Genomic DNA, 24,804 nt, shown 5'->3' on the forward strand with positions numbered 1-24,804 from the left:
TCCAGAACTAACTGAGGGCAGATTCACTGAAAGAGGCTGAGAAGAAAAGAGTCTATGGGAATATTGAGTCCCTTTGGAACCAGTGTGCTGGACAAGTAATAAATTACTTTCAGGTAAATCCAGAGGCTGGGCCCTCCTAATTCCAATGCCTTGCTTCAAAATTCCAACAGTTTCTCAGGATGTGCAAATCATCAAATCCAGCCTTGTCAAAATCTGCATTCCTGAGCTATTGTTGGTATTGGCCATTTCTTGGGAGAGTGTCAACATCATGTTCATATGATTAGTGTTCAGATGGAAACGTTTAAAAACTCATGAAAAGGAGAAATTAATGATAATGCAGTCTCCAAGGTTAGAGTCATGAATTTCAGCAGAAGTTTACCTCCCTCAAAAACAAAAAGTGACACTGAACTGCAATTTCTGGTGGGGGCTGAAAGGGAGGAGTAAATTAACTGGCATATTTATCAAATGGGCTGCAGAGATTATGTATTATAGGGGAATTTTTTCCCTTACCAATAGCCTCACTATCGAACCATGAAAATTGTTTCATAATGCTTTGCAGTAGGGTGACACCCTGAAGCAGAGAATCTGGCTAAGTGGTGCCCAGAGTCCTGACCCACAGAAACAGTGAGAAAATAAATACATGTGTTGGTTTAAGCTACTAAATTTGTGGTGACTTGTTATGCAGAACAGAAAACTAATACACACTCCTGCTATTCTTCACCCTTCCCACTGACCATACAGCTTCCCACTCATTCCCATTCATCCTCTACATAGAGAATTCCTACCCACCTTTCAAGGCTCAATTTAAATATCTTCTCTTTTCAAAAATGTTCTCGTAACTCACCCTTCCACACCTATTCTAGGCTCCATAAAATCTGTAGATACCTATTATTATAGATATATATTACACGTGTGTTTGGATCATCATCACCATCCTATAGGAGTATCCCCCTTGATTGGATGTGTGCATCTTTGAAGCAAGAAGCTATGTCTTAGTCAAATTTACATTCTCAATGTCAAACATGACGTCTGTCATGTAGCAAACACTCAAATGTTTGTGTGGTGAGTAGGCATCTAAGTCTTATTTTAAATAAATCAATGTAATTACCAACTTCAAGCCTCCTCTCTCAGGCTGGGAGGAAGCTTGCCTTGCTTGCCTTCAGTCCTTCCTTTTCCTTCCCCTTTCCTGAGAGTCACATGAAAAATCAAAGATCTGGGGTGCCTGAGTAGCTCAGATCATGATCTCAAAGTCCTGAGATCAAGCCCCAAGTTGAATTCCCTGCTCAGTGGGGAGTCTGCTTCTCCTTCTCCCTCTGCTCTTCCCCCTGTTCATGCTCTCTCCATCCTTCTCTGTCTCTCTCAAATAAATAAATATTTATTTTTAAGTCAAGATCTTACTCTGTGCCAAAGTACTATGTGTAGGAAAGCTCCATCACCTATCTGCCCTGGTTGCTACTAAGTCTATCTATAACCTCTTCCAGTACTTCTGCACCTGGCTTGGGATGTAGGAATTAGTTGTATCACCCAACCATTCTCTGGAGACTTGTATCATCCTGGGGGCCCTGACAGAAAGCAGGTTCTGGATCCCCACTGCTCCTGGACCACAGCTTGCTCTTTCTCCTTTCTCCCCTCAGCTAAGGGCCATCTCCCCTTCTAGCAGGGGAGATATATATACACACGTGTAATATATATCTATAATAATAGGTATCTACAGATTTTATGGAGCCTAGAATAGGTGTGGAAGGGTGAGTTACGAGAACATTTTTGAAAAGAGAAGATATTTAAATTGAGCCTTGAAAGGTGGGTAGGAATTCTCTATGTAGAGGATGAATGGGAATGAGTGGGAAGCTGTATGGTCAGTGGGAGAGATTTCCAAGACAAATTATCTGGAACATCAAGTCCCTTTCACCTTTCTGCCTCCTCTGTAAATCCTCCTGCAGACTTATACTTTTAGAAAACAAAAGCCAGAAATCCTTGCTGGCTTCCACTGCTTTCAGATCTAAGAGGAATATTTTCTGAGACAGTAAAGTATAGCCAAGACCCGCTCAGATGGGAGAAAAGCAAAGGAGGAAAATCACATGCGTTTGCATCTCAAAATATGAACCAGTCTGACTTTGGGGATGAATGTGTTAGTTACTTGACTGATCAAATTAGAGGAGGAATAATAACAATGCAAGGGTACCTTGGCAAAGGTAAGTAACCAGTAATCATTCATCCTAAAGGAATTGTTGGTGGTAAACAGGTCAAGTCCTCTCCTGAACATAAGGAGGAAAGGAAAAATACAGGCAGGTAAGATCTACCGGTGATTTTTTAAACCATCAGTTTAGGTCATCAATTGTAAACCCTCAGTTCCAAATCCTTCTCTTAAGCTACTCCTGACTGATTTAAATTTCACCCTCTCTGTAGGACACTGACTTATAAGCCTACTGATTTTTGCACTCCTGAGGTAGATGGTTGTAGCCCCACGGCCAGCTTTCCATCTTGAGTCTCATCTCAAAGATTTCCCAGCTGTTCTGCCTCCCTGCCTTTCTCCTCAGCCCTGGAGGAACACTCAGCCTTGGCTCAGGTTCCGCCCCAGAATAGGGAGGAGTTACCACCCCCAGGGCAGTCCTCTGTCAATGGCTCACAGGAGTTGGTGGATAAATGTCCCAGGATTCTGACATTCAGAAGGACAATTCTGAGGTGCATTCCACACAGTTCCTCAGAGGTCCCCAGGGAACTGAGCCTGGGATGCCCACAGTGGTAACCAGTTCAAATGCACCTTCTCTGTTGGGTTTTTTTTCTCCTTATCCTGTTCACTCCTTACTCCCACACTCCAGCTTCCAGGATTCACACTTCCAGATAAACTATATGTCTCAGGCTCTGCTCTTAGAGGAAACCACCTAAGACAACCCTCTCTCCAGGGCACCTTTCCTGGAGGAGGTGCTAATGAGGAGTAATAAATCCAAGAGGTAAGTTCTAGACTGAGCAGAAGGGATGAGCATGGGAGGGGGGAACAGATAACCGAAATTAGAGAATTGGATAATCCTCTTCAGTGCCGCCCCAGAGAAAGGAATGTAAACTGGCCTATAAGAGTTCATCTGTGTGAGGTCTGGATCAAGTTCAAGAGGAGGAAAAAACTGCTTCCAGAATGAGGTATTGACAGGTCACTGACCGCAGGTGGATGACAGGCATGCATGCTCAGGCTCTGACAACACTGCCTGAGCAATGCAAGCACTGATGCACCAACCATGCTGTGACCTCACCCTCAGCCTCTCAAAGTGGGACAGTGAGAGCAGAGGATTGCTTAGGCAGCTGTCTGGGAAGAGGAACAATGCCAGCATAAACTGCGAGGTGTAAGCAATGAGGCTGCTGGGAAAGATTAGTGCATCTAGAGCAAGTCAATGAGGTCACAGTCAAGGAAGAGAGAGAAAGGGACGAATGAGGACAGCTATTTCCAGAACTCCTCCAAGGGGCTCAGCACAAGGCTAGGAGCTTGACATGTCACCTGAGCTTCCCAGGCCATACCTGTCCAGGGTTTAAATGGGCACATACTGTTTCAAAATATGAGCTTGATTATTCTTCAGGTCTGGTGAGGCCAACAGTATCAGGAAAGGACTGCCATGGAAAAGATAGCTTGATACTCACCGTTCCCAAGAAGAAGGGGCATGTGACGCCACACTGGGCCACACAGGAGGCATCAGGAGGCAAAGAGGTAAGGGCACATGGTGAAAGAGAGCCTCTATTGTGGTTTCCACTGGAAGAAAGGGGCAGCGTAGTGTGACTTCAGTTTAGCTAATTTGAATAGTCTCTGTGGGACCTGGGATGTAGGGGATGTCCTGACTTCTCTGGTACCTGGCCCTGGGGTGATGCATTGTTCTCAGATTCACCACCGTCTAGCCTGGTATGAGGACAGTGCAGTGTCTGAACAGCAGAGCCAATCCTCCTGACCTTGGACTGCCTTTTCTCCAGGGATGCTCCAGATGACCTCCCTGTGAGGACAGACGACCAGAGGCCTTGAAGTGTCAGTGAATCTTTAAAGTTTCTTGCAAAGATCTTTAGTCCTATATTTCTTGGAAGGTAGAAAAATGAATCCTTTTGTGGTGATTATGGCTGCTTTGGTGGTGGCTATTGTTTTTAACCACACTGATGATTCGCCAGGGCTCGGCTCCCAGGGATTACTAAAGTTCATACAGTAAGAAGCCCTGCCATATGTGTGTGTGCGCGCGCGTGTGTGCAAATCTTCCTCCAATACCCCAAGAACTCTGTGAGTCAGTCTTAACATTGGCCATTTGTCTAGACCACTCATATGGGAATCTAAAGCACCATGAGGCCTCTCACCTGTCAACTTGCTCCTCTGACACAGGGCTCAATCCCAAGACCCTGAGATCATGACTTGAGCTGAAGGCTGACGCTTAACCAAATGAGCCACCCAAGCAACCCCTCTCTGCCTGCTTCTGATAAGGACACTTGTGAAGTGATTTAGGACCCATCCAGATAGTCAAGGATAATCTCCCCATTTCTAGATCCCTAACTTCATCATGTCTGCACAGACCTTTTTTTCTGTATAAGGTAACACTCCCAGGATTTGGAGGACTAGTACCTGGACGTGTTTGGGGGCCACATATTCAGCCTGCCACAGAGACATCCCCAGCTTCTTCTCAGGCCTGGAGAGAGGATCAGATTCATGAGAGGAAAGGCTAATAAACAGAGGATTGAAATCCAGTTCTTTTCATCTCTGAAACTCCAGCTTTCCCTACATAATCATATTGCCTCCTATGAAATGGTAGTGAATTTCTGGATGTCGGAGGGTACAAATTTACCCAGGACCCCCAAGATGGAAAAGATTCCTAAGTTCCAGGTCTACTCAGAAGCAAATGTCTGCTGCCTGCCCCAAGGATGATGGAGGCAGCTTGGTGCCTGGTCTGGCTGTAGCCCGTGGGTGCCAGCTCGAGGAAACAGCTTAAGTCATTCCAAATAGCTAATGGCCAGAGAAGAATGTGAAGGGTCAGGTGGTCAGCAGAGCTTCATCACGGCTTTAAAAGCATAACTGGTGTCAGTTACCCTATGAGGAGTGGTCAGGAGGATCATTTTCATGGAGGCAGGAAAATGCACTTATTACATTATAAAAATACCTGTGTTGGCTAAATGCTAAGTCAAATAAAACTATGGCCATGGCTCTGCCCTGATTGTGTGTCATCACATGTAAATCCTGACTTTATTAATCTCACATGCATTCAGTTTACCCCTTTATGCTCTTCCCAGAGATGCAATTTCTCGCCATCTGTGTGAGCAAAACAAATGCAAGCAGCAGCTACCTTGCAATCACTTGGAATTCCCAGCAAATATAAATTCTCCTGTATTTCCAGAGACTTCTACCTGCTGTTGTTGAGTATGCGAAGGCAGCACAGCTTGACTCATAAATACTATTACCTAAGATGAATCTCCAAGCAATGCAGAGAAATGTTGGCAATAATGTTCCATTTTAGGGTTTTATTTTTTCATCAGACAGGTGCACTTAGCTTTACAGGAGAAATATTCCTAAAGAGTTAGCTATACTGTAAATTTTGTAAAGCAAAGTTCATTTTAACATTGATTTCCATTATGTCAGAGATGTTCTCCCAAATCTTTTGGTCTTGCTGCTTAGTTGTGATGACTGTACAGACTTGGGGAGGGGGAAGAGCCTCTTAAGGGTTGACTATCTCCCTGGAAAGGACAGTCTAACAAACTGAGAGTTTCAAGCCCCAAACATTTGGACTCTGTCCTGTGAACTCTGGTCCATTCCAGCTTATACAACCTCTGACCTCTCTGCTACCATGAACTTGATGGTGAGGCATAGAGAGGTAGAGACATGCCAAAGAGAGATATCAACCCAAGGTGAGGATGAGGAGCCGCAGTAGCTCAGTGGGGCCTGAGGGGACCTGGGGTACAACTGAAGGCATGTAGAGTTTGGTAAAATCTGGGTAGCAGTCAAATGCAAGCTTCATTCTGGCCGGGCGCTCATCCTCAGGCAAGTCAGATCCATTTCACAAGCCCGTTTCCCCATTTGTAAAAGAAGGGTAGAAATACTTACTTGGCTAGTGGTTGTAAGGGTTAGACACAGTCTAGGACCAGGATCAGCAAAATTTTCTGTAAAAGAACATATGGTCTCTGTCACAAGGATTCAACTCTGCACATGTATCGTGAAGAGAGTCATAGACGATGTGTAAAGGGTAGGTGTGGCTGTGTTCCAATAAAGCTTTATTTATGAAACCAGGCAGTTGGTAAATTTGACCTGAGGGCCATAGTTTGCCAGCCCTGCCACTAGAAGAGCTTGGTACACAGTCTGGAGAGGTGCTGGACCTGGCCTGCTTGCCCTCACAGCCATTTACTGGCCTCCAGAGCCCCTCCTCAAACTACAATTCCCATCCTCCTCTGCCAGCTGGCTTCTGGATGGATCTAGCCAACAGGAGGCTTTGGAAATTGGGAACTCTCTGTTGAGTCTGCCAGTGACTTGTTCAGCTAGACAACCCATCCCTCAACAGCCCCAGTTTCCAGTTCTGCTTGGTGGATGCCTTGGCATCAAGCTCTAATAGGACCATCTCCTCCTGCTGGCTAATCTCTGGGCTCCCTCACTATCCTGTTGGCTTGCCAGCTCTCCTGGCCCCTTTGTTCCTCACCCTCAATGGCCTCTACTAAACTACTTGGCTTGAGCTTATTTATTTCCCTGATTGGACTCTGTCTACAACAGATGACAGACAGTTCTCAATAAATGGTTGATGTTCGTCATTCATTCATCCTAACACTCTGGATATTTTAATTTCATGATGCATAATAGGTGTGCAAAATCAGGTTCTTATATAATTCCTATAAGGCAAAATGCAAAATCTTGGCCATTCAGTCAACAAGAATGTATTGAGCACCTGCTGTGTACCAGGCACTTTTGTAGGCCCCAAGGTATACAGTTTAATAAATTAATCAATGGGTTTATCCATCACCTGACCCAACACCTTCATAGGACACACAAGGAAAAAAAAATCCAAAGATAATCATAGTTAATGTTTATTGAGACTTGTAATTTGTGCCAGGTTCTGGTCTAAGCACTTTGCATGAATGAACTTACTTAACACTCCTAACAGCCTACTGAGGTGGGTTGTATTATTACTCCCATTTTAGAGAAGACATGACCGAAGCACAGAGATGTAAGATGACTTACCCAAAAATACATAGCTAGTCAGTGGTGGAGCTGGGATCTGAACCCAGGCTCCTAATCACAGAGTACAGTGCCTCCCTCCCAAGAAAGTAAAGGATGTGCTCAAGGCCATGCTAAGTGGCATAATCATGACCAGAGTGAAGTTCTCAAGTTCTAATTACACGTTCCAACCATTAGTGAATTGGCAGCCACTGCTCTAATCATTAAGACCACAGTCATTCCTTCAGAAGAAAGAACAAAAAGCCATTATATGTCTCTTTATAGTCTTTAATATACTCCATAGAAGAATACAAAAGTCAATAAGGAATCTGCTGTATCAGCCATCAACAAACACTCTGCAAAATGTTCAATCTAACAAACACGGGAAAAATCATAAAATAAGAATTTTGTGGATGAGAGACTATCCACCTAAGTAATTCTGAAATTTTTAGTCTTGTAACCCTTTCTTTAAATAAAAGTTTCTAAAGGATCCCAGTATGTAAAATGGATAAAAGTGGACCTGCTCCAGTAGAAGATACTAGAAGGCCTCTCTCTCAGTTTCTTGTCTCCACTTTCCACAGCCCCTAAATAGACTCCCCAGAGCCCAGTTCAAAAGCCATCAGAGCTAGCCCACCCCAGTCTCTGAACACCTAAGAAGTGACAGCACTTCCCCAAGGTCACTCAGGTCGGTTGTAGCACAGTCAAGATCAGAGCCCCAGCTCAAGGCCCCTCACCAATTCTCTTTTCAACATCACCACTGTATGCTCTTCTAACTTGATATGCAGCAGGCAAGTGTCTCTGTCTTTTGAGCCCCTCCACATGGGCAGCAATAAAAGAAATCCCGATGGCCAGCTAGCTGGGGGAGGGTACATGGAGTAAAGCCTCAGCAAATTTGATGGAGCCCACCTAATTTCTGAGGATCTAACAATCTCCAGCTACAGCGTCAAGGCTGCATTGAAATAAATGGAGAAGAAAACAGCTCTCTGATCTACTTGGGGTAACACTCCAAACTGCTCAGCAAGACGCATTTCCCAAGATATCGAAAGCTCATGTTCCTAGGACCGCTGTGAGTTGGCGATGCACATCCGCATCCCCAGGCTTGCTGTTTGCAGTTGTTTTTATGGCATAATAGCAGGGCTCCCGCAGTGCTGGAGCCCAGAATCAGAGGGTATCTGCGGGCTTCCATGCTGCAGTGACTTTTACACATTATGTGTTTCTCTGAGGTTTTCCCCTGATGTAACTGACAACCTCTAGCTGCCATTTAGACTTCATGGGGGTTCCCAGATCTCAGCGGGGAGAAAGGAAAGCCCTGGAAACCCCAGCTTTGAAACAACACTCTCAGCCTAGGAGACCAGTGACAGTGACGCAGAGACAAGCCCGTGATAACTGAGCAGAGCAGGCTGGATAAGGGGAGCAGGATGGTAAACAGGGTCCCCGTCAGCCTTGTTAGCTATGTACAGTGGCCAGAGCCAGGTCACTGAAGGTCATGGTCATAAACCAAAAGGGTTTCACCTCTGAAATCACAAACCAGGTTTCACGTCTGCAGCTTCACATCATTTCTTTGTCCATTCTTCCTCTCCCCCTAAAGTAAATTATATTACTCAAATTTACTCTCCACAGACACTAAACTGAGGTATATTGTTCCTCTTATGACTCCTTTTCTCTGGATGGTTTATTTTCTTTGCCATTAAGGGCTGGTTGAAAACACAGAAGTTTTGCTTGAATTACCATCAAACCAAGTTGTATAAAGACATAAGGGACTGACAGTTTTCCATTTATGGATTAGGCACTTGTTATTTTTCTGGCTTTTAACAGCTTTTCAATCTAACTTGTCATTCCAATGTTCTTCCTATTCCAAGATGACAGAAAATTGGACATAGACCATGCACTTACAGCTGCCCTTCCAGAAACACTGAGTACCTAATGGTTTATGAGGTTATTGGCTTGTGTTTTTTCTAGTAAATTCTTTTAAAAATTCCAGTAAATTGGTTAAGTTCTTGCCTTAAAGAGGAAAAAAACCAGTCAATGTCCTTAATTGCTCTCTCATCTTTTAGGGTGTCCTCTCATGGGAATGGGCATCATCAGACTTGGCCAAGAGTCCAGCATTGTCTGCCTTCTTTTAATGTTGGAAATGGTCCCTCTTCCTATTGTTAGAAGACAAAAGTCTTTCTGTAGTCTTTAGCCTGACTTAGAAAACTTCATTTGGCAGCCAGTAACTGAGGCCTATGATGCAGCAGCCTAACCTGCCCTGCCTGGCCCACCCTGGATGTATCCAGGCTCCTCATTCAGCTCCAGGTTCTTGCTCTCTTTCAGTAAAACAGGCAAACGAATTAAAAACTCCAATTCAAACAAACTACCAAAAAAAAAAAAAAAAAACCCAAAAAACAAAACACAAACAAAAAAACCCCTGATAATGCTCATCTCTAATTGGTGGAATAATTTGGGGAGATTCTTATTTTCTTCTCTTCCATTTTTTTTTTCTAACTCTATCACGGATTTCCCACAGAATAAAAAAAATTATTGTCCTTGCTTTTGTGAGAATCATCCCCCTGTGCTTCATTCTAATTTTATCACCCATTTAAATACACATCTCTAAGCAATACACTTTTAGTTTGGCTTATTTTGAAATTCCACTTAGAAATAATTATACTTTTTGAAAAGTTTATTAAATAAAGACAAAAATGTGACAATGTGGAAAGAAGCTATCTAGAACTATACTTTTTGATATCAGAGCCACCAAGTACATGTGTCTGTGAGTGTTTAAAATGTGACCAGTCCAAATTGAGATAAGCTGGAAGGACAAAATGCACACCAGATTTTGAAGACATACTTTAGTATGAGAGAAGGAATGTGAAATATCTCATTAATCCTTTTACATTGATTACTTGTTGAAATGTTAATATTTTAGATATACTGTTTTAAATAAAATACATTATCAAAATGAATTTCACCTGTTTTGTTTTACTTTTTCAGTGTAACTACTAGAACATTTTAAATTACACATGTGGCTTGCATTATATTTCTGATGGATGACGCTGGTCTACCAACTCTCTGAATACCTTATATTCAAAATCCATAATTCTAAACATTTGATGATTAATGGACATCCATTCTAAGCCACTAATTTTGCTGTTGTTTCTTTTTTTTTCTTTTTGGTTTCCCTTTAGTCTAATTCCTTATATTACAAAGCTCCTTTCGCATTCTCTACATTTCTCTCCTACAACTCTGCTACCGGCCAACCAAAATGAACACAGTAACAATTTCTCAATGTCCTCCACAAATGGCCGGTGTTCTCATCATCCAGTCCCTTTGACTTTCCCACCTCCACTTCTCCCACCTCCACTTTTCTTCTCACCTCCACTTCTCCTGCCGTCACTGCTAGGACCTTGCTCCTCCACACTCACTCCTTTCTTCCATCGTGGAGCTCTTGGGGCTTACACATGACATCATGTGTAATGACATCACTCATGACATCACTCATGACATCACTCACAGCCAAACCAAGATTGCAAGAAGACTTTTCACTCTCCCTATAGTAACAGACTTGACACCGAAGGCCAAAAAACCCCCTCATCATTATTTCTGCTCCACAGCAGATTATTTTTTGAGAGACAGGGGATCCATCACAGTACTCCTACAAACCACAGGGGGATATCTGGGAAAATGCCCTGATATAGAATCTGAAGCCGGCTCTCTGGTTATGCATGTGCCTCCCACCCCTCCACAGAAAATTCTCCCATCTCTGAGGGCTGTCTTCTGTACCCAGTGTTTCCCAGGGTTCCCTCAGCCATAATATTCTACAGTAAGAAGTGGATTATTTTATTCCTCTTACCTAAGCCTCACTCCCCTCATAGCAAAACCAGAACAATGGCAGGCTTACCCTGCAAACGATGCTAAGCATACTGCCTAATACTTCTATTTCAGACAAGAATGCTGGTTCATGCAAAGACCAGTAACAGCCCCTATGGGAGCATGTTTTGCTCATTTTAATGAATATTTAAATTCCATAGCTATTACTTCAGAAAAGTGTGCTGAATTTATTTTGACTTCCCTTGGTTAGACATTCTCTCGGTTTCCTCTCTTCCTGACCAGTTTAGATTGGTTTCCAGTGTCAGCGTGGATGGATGGTGGAGTCACAGCCTGTGCAGGTCTCATTTCAGCTCTACATTACCCCATTACCATTACCATTACCATTACCACTCTGCTCAATATCCTTCCAGATGCTTTCTCATCAGACCCAACACAAGTGCAAACAGAATCTCAGATCATCCTCTTGTCCACTTTGGGGACTCTGCCTCAACCTCTTCATCACCAGAGCATGAAGACTTATTACTCACTGTCTAAGATCACTCTCCACCTCATCAGGGACCCCACAACTGTACTGTGGAATCTGGCAAGCACTAGCTACATGTGCCAATGGAGCTCTTTACCCATAATGAGCCCAAGTTGGAATGTACTGAAAGTGTAAAAAATACCCAGATTTTGAAGAGTAAGTGCAAAAATTCAAAAGGAATATAAAATACCTCACTAAAAATTGTTACATTGATTACACATTGAACTGATAATACTTAGACACATTAGTTAAGTAAAAATAGATTATCTTAAAATTAATTTCATCTGGTTTTTTTACTATTTTAATGTGGGTGCCAGAAAATTTTAAACCATGTATATGGTTTGCAAGATATATCTATTGGATGGCTCTGGATCTTCATTGGTCAGCTTTTGTTGCTTACTACTTTGGGGCAATATCATAGTCTTTCTGTCAAACTACTGCAACCAATAAATCAAACAAATGGATATGTTGTGTGTAAGAATAAAGCAAACTTCTTTTCTTTTCCTGTTATCCCTTCATTTGCTCAGGAGGGCTAGTTTTTCCCCTATCCTTGGATGAAACTTGTTTTCTGGTCACTCTTAGGTACTAGAAAATCTTAGAGGCAATTGATTAACAAAACATAATTTGGATTTGTACTTTGAATAACCAACACACATACTAAGAGAAGCTTCCAACTTCATTCAAACTTTTAAGGACTCACCCTTTCCTAACTAGAATATGCTGTTACAAAAAGAGAGAAAAAGCTGGAGTCAGTAGAGGGGACAGGACTGTCACATTCCTCTTTCTTTGTCTGTCCCTCTTCCCCCAATTTGCCAAACCAGATTTCTACATACTCCAGTGAGGGAGAACAGGCCAGGCTGGGAGGGAGGTGTGATGCCTTGTGTGCAGGCTATGGGCTTCCTGAGCCCTGCCAGTGCATAAAGCTGGTTCTTCTCAGACAGATGCTGGGAAATATTTTGAAACCTCCCTCTTTGCGAAGGACCATTCACCAGAAACTCCATTAGTGTGGTTGATGTGTTCTTCTCCAACTTTCTGCTTATTCTTTCTGCAGCCCTGAGGAATCCAGCAATACTTTTAATTTTTCTCTGATGAAACTTCTTCATTATTTTCTTAAAAGAAGTTTTGGCTGCAGTAATAACATATACATAAGTAAACCACTTGACATGTCTCAAGTGAGTAAACAAATGTGCCCCCATCTGAAACAACAGTCTGTTCACTTTTATAATGGCCCTTCTTGGACAAGGTCTAAAACACAAAAGCCCCTTCTCTAATTTGGCCACATCTGATCCCGGAGATGCTCATGCAGCCTTTGCTCCTGCAGATTCTGGGAGGATGTTCCCAGGACAGAAGCAGCCAGCCCTCCTTCACACTCACCACCAGAGTAGGAATCAAACTTTCTGTTTCTTTAGATATGAATCAGACACTTGTCTAGCCATCAGTTGACATCAAGCTCACTGAGTGGACTCAATGTCCCTCCATTTGTTTTAGAGGGAAGAAGAGGCATCTCCCACCCTTTCCTCCTAGGAAGTAGCACTGGGACTCATAGCATACTAATAATTCTCACTAAAGATGCTCCCTCCATTCAGAATCCCTTTCTTCATCTTCACTCCTTGTGAGGGGAAGGAGAACCCCATCCAGTTGTCATCCACTTGCTTTGAACATATTCACCTTGGTCTGATGGCCTCAGTTTGGTGTTTCTATCTATCTTCTCAGGATGTCAGCCAAAACATCCATTCTAAGGTCCTGTTTTAGCACCAGAGGGACCAGTCACCTTCTCTTCTCTATTCTCCCTCCTATCACTAAAGAAAAAGTAGGGGAGACATGATTCCTGCCTAAGTAATATATTTACTTTAAAGCCATGAAAATTTAGCTTTCCACCTTCTTACTAACCTCCACTTGCTGCAGGAGATTCAAATATGTCATCCACAAAGTCATGGATCCCAGCTACAGTCACTTAAAGTATGGGACCCAAGCAAGGTTGATGGAGGGTGGCTCTTTGTTTCAAAACCAAGCTCCACCATCTACTAGCCTCTCGGAGGCCTGGTTCCCCAACTGCAATAATATGCCTCACTTTGCAGGGTGGGAGGGAGTGAGGTTAAATCATCATAGGTGCCTAATGATAGCTTGCCATGATTTTTCTAGCTCACAAGCTAGTGTAAGTTTTCTTGTCTCCTCTTCCAAATCCCTTCTGAGGGTATTCACTTGTCACATAACTTTCCATAACTATCATCCACTGGAAACCTTCTCTTGGGTCTAAATAAGAGAGGAAGGGGAATCTAAAACAAGATGTAAGAGAAAATAGCCTAAAAATTATATTCATTTCTGCATAGGTCAGAGATCTGGGAAGACCTTGAAATATCATCTCTCTGGTCCTGACCATGGTCATGATCCATGTCAGGTTCGATCTTCACTGTCCACTTTTTATGTGAAAGAATATCACTGCTCCTAAAAGTCAGATTCTTTTTCTTCACCAAATATGCAATCTTCCAAGCAGACTCACTTGAAATTATACTATCCCTAAAAGGACTGATACATGGGTATAGTTTATATAGCACTTTGTACTTGTAAGAAGTCCTTTCTTATCTAATATAGAACCCTCACATTGTTATTTGTTTTTGTTTGTTTGTTTCTTAAGTAAGATGAAAGGCCTCACAGTCATCTGCTTCTACCACTGATCTGGTGCTTCTTGAAGGATCACCACCGTCCTCAACTTCTTGGAGCTGCTTCTCAGCCATGGCAATCTGTAGATGCAGCAGAATAGCTGAACAATGGGGAAGCTATTACAATAGGGAGCAGACAGGATGCAGTGCCTGTCATCTGCTACTGGACAGGGAATGTGTTCAGAGGCTGCCCTACTCTGGAATCCCACACATGTTTTCTGAAGATTGTACCTGGATAATTCCATTGTGATGGGGCAAAAATGGTGGCTGTGATGGGTCTATTCTATCAGCTTGGTGTAAATGTCTACTGTGGAAAAACCTACAGAAGAAAACTCTGCCCTCGGTCAGGGACGCCAGCCTGAAATCATGCAATGTGTGTGGTTAGTTAAAAAGGGACTGGGACCAAAAGTACTAAGGGGTCATATGACCCATCCTCTTGGTTAGGAAAACAACTCAGTACCAATCTTGCTGACAGTGGGACATCTCGGGAGGGGATCATAACACGCCATGGGGAGATGTCGCTCGTCCTGCATGGGTCTTTTTAACCATGTTCACAAACCCAGCCACTGAGTTTCATCAGATGCACCATCAGAGATATTAAAGACCAGAAGGATAATAGAAACCAAAGAGTTCCTGCAGTTGAGAGGGAGAATATTTGAAAAGCAATGCAGAGTTGCCTCTAGTCTAGGCCAGTGGCTCACCATGTTGTACAGCAAAGAGAAACGTCTGTTACTATTTGTAGGACATAAAACAGATGTAATAAAACCTGGAATCTGTACCAATGGACCCGTTATGCTAAAACACTACAAAATACCCCTGTTCGTTCTCGAAGTTTATAGAAGCTCCCCAGTGGAAACTCCAGTCTTGCCCTTAGATATCCGTCATTCAGATGCCACTACTAGACCCCTGGGTGTTGGTCAGAGGGGCAAAGAGAGGTCACTCTGCTGCATCCTTGTGCTGTGTACCCAGAGGGATAGCCTGTGCTGACTTCTGTATGCAGAAAACACCTTTGGAAATTTCTTCTTCCCACTATGATGTCACTTGCCTACACCACTTTGTTACAGGAAGAAAAATAAGTAATGGATTCTCTCACAAAATAGAGATCCTTTAAAAGAAAAAAGTACATCCACACACAGACACACACACACACACCACTAGGGCCCCAGCCTAAAACCTCCAGGGCAATAGAGAATATTTCCAAGCCCAGCCACTATCTGAGTAAAAGTAATTTTTTAATTAAAACAAACTCCATCTCATACTTCACACAATGATGTAATAGCAGATCCTCATAGAAACTGCATGACATGCAGCAACACATGTGAAATGGAGGTAAAAGGAAAGATTAAATGAAAATACATATTTGAGCTGGTTATTAGGAACAATAATTTTTCCAGGAATGAGTCACTTGGGAAAACAGTTGATTTGGCTGGGGATAAACAGCGCCTCTTAGGTGTGCCCTGAGAAGACGTGATCAGAACTTAATTTTAAATCTGAGGATTGTAATAAGAACTTGGTTATTTAAAGCCATTGCCAAAGAGAAGAAAGCAAGCATAAGCCAGCCCCCAGAGGATGAATTGTAAGATGCTCGAGCTACCCTTGGGGTCAGAAGGAGGGGCGGAGACTAAATACACTTCAGCTAATTTCTACTTGTCTTTTTAAATACTCTAGCAATGGGAACCCTCTGATTACGCAGTCCTCTACACAAAAGATGCAATGATGAGTTTCTGAGATCAGTGTTAATGTAGGGGAAGAAAGAAGAGAAAAGATTCTTATGTCAACTCCATAGATTGCTCTCCACAGACTATGGGGTTTTGGTGAGATGTTTGTAATCTGATGCTTTTGGTCTCAATCTTCCCATTTATAGACTAATTTCACATTGCTGGACACTTACTGTTCCTATGGATGTTATTTTTGCAGAAAAATGACTACACAATAGACAATTTTCTTTTTTGCCCAAGCTAGAGTCTAAAATTTGAAACAGCTGATGTTCTTTTCCTTTCTTAAATAACTAAAGCACAGCTTTGGTACTTAAACTTGGTGTTCCGGTAAGAGTGCACTCAGATGGGCATATTTGAACTCTGTGCAGGGTAAGAATTGGATGATCAGGCAGGGACTGGGTGTGTGGTGGACCATTTCTTGAGACTGTGCTCAGTGTGGACACCTCACGGCAGTGTATGCTTGGAAATGAAGAATGTGGACCTAATAGCCCCTTATGTATGAACTTAAGATCAAGAGGAGGCTAATGAAAGAGTGATTTTACCTTTTATGTCATATTCATCTGAAATTAACAAGGGTCTTCATTTTTCATATTATCATAAAGTCAACAAATAAAACATACAAGGTGCAAGCTTCCCAGAGAGTAAAACTGGCTGTATTAATTTCCCTTTAAAGCATCATCATATTTCTCTGGCATTCAAAAACAAATGCTATGAGTCACAAAAGTATGAAATTTCAAGGTCAGTTGATACTGTGTCACTCAAAGCTTCCCAGATACCAAATAAAAATTCCATTATTTTGTGTGTGTGTCTTGCTGCCTTGCTCCCCATGCCTCACTACCACTCAATGACCTTCAAACGCTGTATCTATTGTTACAGCTACTTTCATCTTTACCTGAGTGAAGCAGAATCAATGTGCTTGACCAGCAATTCCAATTAAGCCACTATAGACCATCCTGCTGAATCTGCAAGCTTTGGATTTATATCGAATTAATGAAAGCTGAAAGAGTTTCCCATATCACAGCCACACTTAATGCATCCTTGTCAAAAAGAAATGTAATTACAACATTACATGAACATAATAGGTTGATCAACTTACGCAAGGTGACAACCATGAACTGATCATATGGGCATGCCATTGAAAATCCCAGTAGCTAATAAAATCTGCTACTTTTAGATTATTTAATCCCCTAGAGCCTGGATGGTTCAGATGATTGGTAAAGAGATATGCACTTAGTGTCACTTATTTTCAGGTCAACGGTTTAAATAGACCAGTAGTTAATATCAAAGGCAACTGTTCCATATCAATTAGGTTTCATTATTTAGACAGAACTTAGTCTAACAATTGGTTTCCAAGGGGCTAAGTCCAAGGAAAAAAATATGTTCTAAATGTTTATAGTTAATCTTTGGAGTGAAAAACAAATCTTTCCTGGGAATAAAAAAAGCAAAGGAATTGTTAAGATGGAGTAGGCAAAGCAACATTGACATTTACTGTCAGGGGATTCTTCTGATTTAGGCATTAGACACATCTTAGACACATATTAGACACATCAGCTTTGTTGATCAACTCTAGTATCAGTTTTTGGATTGCTGGATTTAATTAGAAAAAAAACTAAGCTCCAAAATAGTAAACAAACAAGTAAAAACTAAAAATGAGAAATGCATCTGATTACTTAGGTACTGTGAGCTGTTAAGCCATGTAATAATGTTGACCTAATGGTTGGAAAACATGACTATTTTTTCATTAGTGTTACATTAATTTTTTATTTGAGATAACACAGGAAAAAGACTCTATTCAGTCGTCCCCTCTAAACTAACTAAAATGAATAAGTAAAACGAGGAAAACACCTCCACTTTGAACCACAATTTGTGAAGTAGGGCTGTTAAATGCACTGGAAATTGTACCTGGGGAAGGAGAGGCTCAGAAAGAGGAGTGTGAGCTCTACAGACTCTGAGATAACTTGTTCTCCAGACTACATGGCTCCCCAGAGGGGTAACCACAGTGTCCTGATTGGAGTAGCAAAATCAGGGTGTGTGAGCAAGCCAGCTGAACTCTTCATAGAGGATCAGAGGACTTATTTCTGCAAGAAACAGGCTGTCAGTGAGAGTAGGTTTAGGATAAACCTGGGTGGCACACAGAGCTGCAGCTTTGATCACTTGCAGATGAGTAATATTTAAATTGCCAGATAAGAACGTGTGACCAAGTAGCCAGAATGATTTTCCCCAGCCAGAGGCAGAATCACATCAACCAGGTAGAGTACTGTGACGAAGTGATCAAAGCAACCTAACAAATGTTTCTGTTATCCCAGTGTGTCTCAGCTTATCCCTGTACTTTTGTGCTGCAGATAGCTGGTCCAGGAAAACTTCCAGAATGCAATGATGGACACTGGTGTGGAATGAATGCAAACACACTGCAGAGAAACAAGGAGGAGAGAAACATCACAAAACAAGGCAAATAAAGAATACGCACCAGGAAATTACGCCACAAATTATGTCGAGAGTAAGTGAAGGTATATTATAGATGACATCATCCAAGGCATGTGGTTCTCACCCCTGACAGCACATTGGATTTGAGGTGATGATCAAATATCTTTACAAAAATTAAAGAAAGCAAGTGAAATCTGATTTCAAGAAAAGGGGAGGAGCAGGAAGAAATGTAAGGACTTATAAGGGACAAACATAAGAGGAGATGTTTTGTTTTTTTAAAGGACATGAATTGAAAGAAAACAGAAACATAACAAAAAACAAAGGTCATATCAAAAATAGAAATTACTGGATAAAAAGTTAGGAGCATCTAGGAAATGCTTTCGTAAATTTGAGAATATCAGAAAGGAAAGTAGTGTGTTTTTTGGAAAAAAAAATGACTAAAGGGTAAATGTTGATTATGGGGATAATTGGAAATACTCTGTCTAAGGAATACACACAACTCTTGTTTTTTGAAAGTAGACTTAGACTAGTTGAAAAAATATATTGCAATTCTTGGGAAACCAATAACATTTTTAAGAAATATAATTAATATGCTAGAGAGGAGAGAAAATTGGATCATATAAAGTGCTCAATTTAAACCAGAGAAGACAGAAAAAGAGGAGAAGATTAAAAAAAAGTGGAGCTAATAGAAAAGTTACAAACATTGAAAATATAACCTATCTATATTGATAATCACTTTATTTTTTTATAATAAATTTATTTTTTATTGGTGTTCAATTTACCAACATACAGAATAACACCCAGTACTCAGGGGGTGAATGGATGATGGGCACTGAGGGGGGCACTTGATGTGATAATCACTTTAAACATCAATGGTCTAGGGCCGCCTGGGTGGCTTGGTGGTTGAGGGTCTGCCTTTGGATCAGATTGTGGTCCTGGGGTTCTGGGATCAAGTCCTGCATCAGGCTCCCTTCAGGGAGCCTGCTTCTGCCTTTGCCTCTCTCTCTCTCTGTGTCTCTCATGAATAAATAAATAAAATCTCAAAATAAAATAAACATCAATGGTCTAAAAAGACAATAAAAAGGAATAGATTGTCATAACAAATAAAAAAACAAGAGCCAACTATATGTTGCCTACAAGAACTCTACTTCAAAAATAAAGACACAGATAGGTTAAAACTAAAGGGATAAAGATATGCCATACTAATAGTAATCAAAAGAAAGCTAGAATAGCTATATTGATTTCAGATAAAGCAGACTTCAGAAAAAAAAGAAAATTATAGGAATAAAGAAGAGCTTTGCATGATGAAAAAATGATCAATTTTTCAACAAGACTCAACAATCCTTAGTGTTTATGTATATAACAACAAAGCATCATGATACATAAGGCAAAACTGTGATAGAACTGCAAGAAATAGATGAATCCACTTTGGAGACTCTAACATCCCTCTATCATAATTAATAGATCAAGCAGGCAGAAAATCAGTAAGGACACAATTGACCTGAAAAGTACCATCAAACAACTGGTTCTAATTGTATTATAAAATATTTCATCTAATAACAACAGAAGAGGCATTCTTAAGCTCACATGGAATAGTTGCTATGATAGGGTACATTGTGGGCCACAAAAGGCACTTGAGCAAATTTGAAACAATAGAAATCATACAAAGTATATTCGCAAACCACAATGGACTTAAACTAAAAATCAATAATGAAAAGATAGCTGAAAATTATCTTTGGAGATTAAATATTTGGAGATTAAACAAAACACTATTAAATAACACATGAGTCAAAGAAGAAATCTCAAGAGAAATTTTAGAATACTTTGAACTAAATAAAAATGAAAATACAACTTACAAAGCTTGAAAAATGCAGCAAACAGTGCTTCAAGGGAAATTTCTAGTATTAAATGCATATCTTTAAAAAGAAAAGAAATCTAAAATCAATAATCTAATGTTCTGACATAATTAACTAGAGAAATAAGAGCAATTTAAACCAAAAGGAAAAAAAAAGAAAGCAGAAGAAAAGAAATAATTTAAAGTAGAAATTAATGAAATTAAAAACAGGAAATTGAGAAAACCAACGAAATTAAAAGCTGATTGTTTGAAATGATCAATAAAATTGATAAATCTCTAGGAATGTATGGGTGGCTCAGTCGTTGAGCATCTGTCTTTGGCTCAGGTCGTGATCCCAGGGTCCTGGGATTGAGTTCTGCATGGGGCTCCCCATAGGAATCCTGCTTCTCCCTCTGCCTATGTCTCTGTGTCTCTCTCTATGTCTCTCATGAATAAATAAATAAAAATTAAAAAAATTTTTGATAAATCTCTAGCCATATTAACCCAGAAAAAAAATAAAAAGAAGACAAATTACTAATATCAGAAATGAAAGAAAGGTCATCACTGTTAGTCTTATGGGAATTAAAAGAAAAATAAAAGATTATGAACAACTGTGTTTACAAGTTTGATAACTTGTATGAAATAGACCAATTCCTTGAAAAACACATAGCAACAAAATTTGAAAAAGAAGAAATTGACAATCTGAATAGGTCTATATTTATGACAGAGATTTAATCAATAATTAATAATCTTATAAAACAGAAAGCACCAGGCCCAGATAGTTTCACCGATGAATTCTACAAAGCATTTAAGAAAGAAGTTATACCAGTTCTCTACAATCTGTCAGAGAATAGAAGCCTCATTCCATGAAGCCATCTTCATCATACCAAAACCAGGCAAAGACATTATAAGAAGAGAACTATAGGCCAATATCTCCCATGAACATACATGCAAAAATCTTCAACAAAACATTAGTAAATTGAATCCAATGAAGTATAAAGAGAATTATATATAATGACCAAGTGAGATTTATGCTGTGTATGCAAGGTTGAGTCAACATAAAAACCAATTAACATACTACTGCATGAGTCTATCAAGAAAAAGATATTCTCATGTCAATTGGTACTGAAAAAGATCTGACAAAATCCAACTACTATTCATGATTTTTAAAAAAATCTCTCAGCAGACTCATAATAAAAGAGAACTTCCTTAATTTGATAAAGAGCATTTATAAAAACCTACAGCTAATACCATACTTAATGGTGCAAAACTGATGCTTTCTCCCTAAGATGGGAAACAGGGCAAAACTATGCCCTCTCAACACTCTAAAGTAAAACACAATAACATCTATAATGACACCAAAAGAAAGATGTTGATATAAATCTAACAAACTATGTACAGGGTCTATAAGCAAAAACTAAAATACTTTGACACTTTGAGAAATTAAAGAAGATTTAAATAAAGGAGAAATATTCTGTGTCATAGATTGAAGGAAAATATTATTTTCTGAATTCTTCCCAACTTGATCTATAAATTCAGTGCAATTTCAATCAAAATCTCAGCAAGCTATTTTGTGGATATCAACCACCTGATTCTTAAAGTTTATATGGAAAAGCAAAAGACCCAGAATTGATGATAACACAACACTGATGAAGACCAGAGTCAGAAGACTGACACTACCTCACTTCAAGAGGTACTACACGGCTAAGTAATTAGGACAGTGTTGTTATCAGTGAAAAAATAGACACATTAGATAATGGATCAGAATAAAGAGCCTAGAAATGCACCACACAAATATTGTCAACCACCTTTACTAAAGAAGCAAAGGCAAATCAATAGAGAAAGGATAGTCTTTCAACAAATGTTATTAGAATAATTGGATTTCCATATGCAACAAGAGCAATAAAAAAAGAATTCAAACACAGAACTTACACCTTTCATAAGAATTAACTCAAAATGGATCATAGGCCTAAATATAAAACATAATTCTATAAAACTTCTAAAAAGAAAATATAGAAGGAAATCTAGATGACCTTGGGTTTGAGGATGAGTGTTTTTCATACATCTTTAAGAAACTATCCAGGGGTACCTGGGTAGCTCAGTCAGTTAAGCATCTGATTTCAGCTCAGGTCATGACTCCAGGATCCTGGGATTGAGCCCCCATTGGGCTATCTCCTCAGCAGGGAGTCTGTTTCTCCCTCTACCTCTGCTGCTCCCCCCAACTTGTGCTCTCTCTGTCTCTCCCTCATGTAAATAAATAAATAATAAATAAAAACACAATCCATGAAAGAAAAATCTGATAAATTTGAACTCATTAAAATTTAAAATGTCCTATCTTCAAAAGACACTGGTAAAAGAGTCAAAAGGCAAGCCATAGATGAGGAGGAAGTATTCGCAAAACACATGTCTGATAAAGGACTTAACTCCAAAATATACAAGGAACTCTTAGAATTCAACAATAATAAAATCAACAACACAATTTTAAAATAGGCAAAAGAATCTTAACAGACATCTCACAAAAGATTACATACAAATAGCAAATAAGCATTTGAAAACATGCTCATCATTATTTGTCATCAAGGAACTGCGAAGTGAAACAATGGCATACTGGCACTGTTAAAATGGCTAAAATCCAAAACCTGACAATACCAAATGCTGATGAGGATGTGGAGTAACAAGCACTGTCATTCACTGCTGCTGGAAATGCGAGTTGGTACACTTTGGAGGACAGTTTAGTAGTTTCTTACAGAACTAAACATAATTTTACCTGACAATCCATAATTTTACCTGACAATCCATAATTTTACCATACAAATGAGCAGGTAGACTCATGTCCACACAAAAAAACTTGCATGCAAATGTTTACAGTAGCTTTATTCAAAAGTGCCAAAACTTGGAAGCATCCAAGATGTTCTTCAATAGGTGAATGGATAGACAAACTGTGGTGCATCCAGACAATGGAACACTGCTAGGTACTAAAGAGAAATGAGCTATCCAGCCACAAAAAGACACAGAGGAACCTTAAGTCCATCCTGCTAAGTGAAAAAGCAGGACATTCTGGAAAAGGCAAAACTAAGCACAGTAAGAGGTCAGCAGTTGCGGGGAGGTTAGGAGGAAGGGAGGGATGAATGGATGGAGCACAGAAGATTTTTAGGGCAGTGAATCTATTCTGTATGATGCTATAATGGTGGATTTGTGACATATACATCAAAGCCCACAAAACCATACAGCACAAAAAGTGAACCCTAATGTAAACCATGGACTTTAATAATAATTTATCAATATTGGCTCATCAATTATAAATACTCAGGCAAGATATTAATAATAGGGAAAACTGAGTGGGGGAGAAAAAGTTTACGGGGGACTCTGTACTATCTGCTCAATATTTTTATAAACCTAAAAATTCTCTAAAGTCTATTACACTAAAAATGAGACCAAAAAATGTGTAATGCATTAGAAGTCCCAAGGAAGGTAAACAAACACAAATCCACACATAAGCACATAATAGTACAATCACAGAACAGAAACATTTATGTAAATCTTAGAAACTTCCAAAAAGAAAATAAATCTAAAAAAAAAATCAGACTGTACTCAGGCTTCTCATCAGCACCCATAAATAGCAGACAACAATTGAGTATCATCTTCAAGGAGCTGAAGGGAAATATCTGTCCAACTACGATTCTATCAATCAAGAGAGAAGGAAAAACAAAAAACATATTCAGAAACAGAAATATCAAGATAATTCACTCTCCTGGACCCAGAAAGGAATATGATTAAAAGATACCTCAGCAGGGGATCCCTGAGTGGCTCAGCAATTTGGCACCTGGTTTTGGCCCAGGGCGCGATCCTATCCTACATCGAGCTCCCTGCATGGAGCCTGCTTCTCCCTTTGCCTGTGTCTCTGCCTCTCTCTCTCTCTTTCTGTGTGTGTGTGTGTGTGTGTGTGTGTGTGTCCCATGGATAAATAAAATATTTTAAAAAGAAAAGAAAAGATACCTTAGCAAAAAAAAAATAAAATAAAATAAAAATAAAAGAAGCTTGAACTGAAAAGGACATGGAGGTACAAGAAGCATTTTAAGGGGAAAAAATCAGTAAGACATATTTGTCATTCCAACGATGATGGTAATTGCAGATGGGGGTGTTACATACACGTTGGAACTAAAAAATACATGGAACAAAGACATGGAGCAAGCTGGAACCAAAAAAACATGGAAGATGGGAGGGCCACATTTAGATTTGTGTATCATAGGCTTTTGTATTTTACAAGAGCAACATATTGATTAATCTTAGCCTTCTGAAATGAATATAAGCTAAATCTTTTTAAGATAATCCCTAAAGAGTAAAAATAAAAATAAAATATGTAACTCCCAAAGCTGTACAATGCAATTGCGTGCTCTACATTATCCAGTAAATCTCTGAAAGACATCACAATTTAATCATGTGCCTACCATTGCTCGGGTCTGCTGATGGGAGGACTTTCCTACTCACTAATTTTTGGCTCCAGAAATATCAGACTTCGTTTCTCTACCATTACTCACACTTCCTGTGCTGGGCACCAAAGGAAAAAAAAATTGATACAACTTTTGGCTCTGAAATATCAAATCAAAATACTAGAAAGGGGGTGTCTAGGTGGCTCAGTGTTTGAGCGTCTGCCTTCAGCTCAGGGCGTGGTCCTGGAGTCCTGG

General features: G+C 40.1%; 1 long non-coding RNA gene across 4 annotated transcripts in view; it reads right to left on the reverse strand.

The window, feature by feature from the left end:
• The window catches only part of LOC112644638 (uncharacterized), a 49,104-nt gene that overhangs the window by 17,942 nt on the left and 6,358 nt on the right, over nucleotides 1–24,804 (reverse strand). The window contains exons 2-6 of one of the 4 annotated variants that reach the window (XR_007414076.1): nucleotides 6,053–6,108; nucleotides 4,583–4,646; nucleotides 3,835–3,971; nucleotides 3,628–3,736; nucleotides 2,183–2,255 (exon numbers count right to left, since the gene is read on the reverse strand). This is a non-coding gene — a long non-coding RNA (uncharacterized LOC112644638). Of the gene's footprint in view, nucleotides 1–2,182; nucleotides 2,256–3,627; nucleotides 3,972–4,582; nucleotides 4,647–6,052; nucleotides 6,109–24,804 lie in introns of all 4 variants that reach the window. The other 3 variants (XR_007414074.1, XR_007414075.1, XR_003126603.2) reach the window with 3 other exon arrangements.

Source organism: Canis lupus, chromosome 1, assembly GCF_003254725.2.
Source record: "Canis lupus dingo isolate Sandy chromosome 1, ASM325472v2, whole genome shotgun sequence".
Classification (NCBI taxonomy): Eukaryota; Metazoa; Chordata; class Mammalia; order Carnivora; family Canidae; genus Canis; species Canis lupus.